We start from the raw sequence: 2,294 nt of genomic DNA on the forward strand, positions 1-2,294 counted from the left end.
CCCGCCGAGGGCGGGAGCCGAGCCGCCACCGCCTTTACCTTCTCTACATGCGGGCGGAAGGTGCATCGAGAGCACGGGCCTCTGTCAGGTGGTTGCGCCGCCGCCCCTCGCCAAGCTGCACACAAAGCGGCTCCGCGGTCCCGCCGCCGCCGCCACCCGCCCCGGAGCGGCACTGGGGCTGGCGGTGCCGAGGAGGAGCAGCCGCCGCGGGGGGAGACGCGGGGCGAGTGTGCGCTGGGCGGGGAGACACTGCCGCTCTCCGTCTGGCCGAGGAAGAGCAGCCTCAGAGGAGGTTCCTCAGGGAGCGTGTGCGCGTGTGTCAACCTGGACCCGCACGGCCGGAGCGCCCGCCCTTCGCCCTGGCCCGACCCACCAACCCAAACCTTGACGCTCCTTGGAGCGGTGCGCGTCGGGCTGTCCAAGCCCCGGGAGCTGGCGCCTCACAAACCGAGCGGTCACGCAAGCGGCGCGAGAGCACGCGAGAGCAGCCGCTCGCCTCGCTCCCTCCCCTTCCTCCGCCGGCCCTGCCTCCGCCTCCCTCGGGCCCGAGCCGGCGGCACGCGGCGCGAATAGCGCCGCCACCCGGTTGGCGCCAAGACCTGACGCGCAGAAAGCCTCCCGGAGGACGGGCCCCAAGAGGGCCAATGGAGGAGGAAGGCCGAGGAGGAGCCGCGTGGTGGGAAGCGAGCCCCAGTCCCCGAGGCCCTAAGAGGGGCTCTCGCTGGGAGAGCAGAGTTTTATCTTTTGTCAAGGAGATAAGTACATGACTTTCTTGGGTCATTCTGAGAGACATGGACGAAACAGGTAGAAAGATGGTGAAATTCTCGGGGAAAATGGACTGATCTCTCCAGAGACTCAAGATCAGCAAACTGAAAGTTTTGCAACATGGGACAACGTGAGCTGCTCGTTTTTCTACCTTTGACAGCTACCTGCGTTTGCCACTCCCTCCCTCTTAGATTTCTAAAATTGATATTTTGAAAGCCTCAAAATATGAAAATAACAGTGAGTCTAGTAGTTCTCAGAATATGGTCTTTGGGCCACCAGCCTCAAAATCACTTGGGAAGCAGGTTCATGGGCCTCACTTAAAGCCTACAGAATCAAAATCTCTGAGCATGGAAGCCACAAATAAATATCTGACTAATTAGCCTGCTCTTGTTAATATATGCAACTTATTACTTTGTTAAGGCGCTCTGGTAGCATAGTGCCTAAAGCACTTGACTGCTAACCAGGAAGCTGGCGGTTCAAACCCACCAGCCACTCCTCGGAAGGAAGATGGGGCAATCTACTTCCGTAGTGATACTGCCTCGGGCACCCAAGGAAGAGTCGCAATGAGTGGAGTCTGACTTGATGGCACGTAACAACAACATTACTTTGTTAATATTATAGAGCTTTACAAACACTCAAAAGATAGTTAACCCTGAGCATTACAACAAATATTAAACTAGGTATTATTATATATTCAATATATTTATATATAAATTTTAATATTTGTTGTAATATATTTGTATATTTTAAAATATATTAAAATAAGGAACTCTGGTGGTGTAGTGGGAAAGGCAGTTGGCTGGCTAACAGACCCACCAGCTGCTTCCCAGGAGGAAGATGAAATAATCTATTTCTGTAAAGATTTACAGCCTTGGAAACCCAATGGGGGTCACTATGAGTTGGAATCAACTGGATAGCAGTGAGGTTGGTTTTTGGTTTTATATGTTAAAATATATATGCATATTAAAATATATATTCGTATGTTTAAAAATATCAAGGATTAACTTTCTTTCATCTGATGGAAAACCCAGTGCAGTGGTGTTTGAGCAATTTATTGTCAATTATTTAAGCAGATGAACTGCAGTACCACACACATAATTCTAAAAGACTAAGTTGAAAAGGAATACAATAATGTGAAATAGCATTCAGCTCTTGAAACTGACCACAGCCATAATTTTAAATGATTGTTGTTGTTGTTGTTAAGTGCCGTCAAGTTGTTTCCGACTCATAGCGACCCCATGCACAGCAGAATGAAACACTGCCCGATCCCGCGCCAGCCCCACAATCCCTGCTATACTTGAGCCTATCATTGCCGCCACCGTGTCAATACCTCTCCTTGAAGGCCTCCCCCTCTTTCGTTGACCCTCCACCCGACCAAGCATGACATCCTTCACCAGGGAATGGTCCCTTCTGACAAAATGACCTAAATAGGTGAGACCAAGTCTGGCCATTCTTGCTTCCAAGGAGCATTCTGGCTGCACTTCCTCCAGGACAGATCTGTTAGTTCTTTTAGCAGTCCATGGTACTTT

This window comes from Orycteropus afer, unplaced genomic scaffold (genome assembly GCF_000298275.1).
Source record: "Orycteropus afer afer isolate SDZICR_OR568_19922 unplaced genomic scaffold, OryAfe1.0 scaffold00176, whole genome shotgun sequence".
Classification (NCBI taxonomy): domain Eukaryota; kingdom Metazoa; phylum Chordata; class Mammalia; order Tubulidentata; family Orycteropodidae; genus Orycteropus; species Orycteropus afer.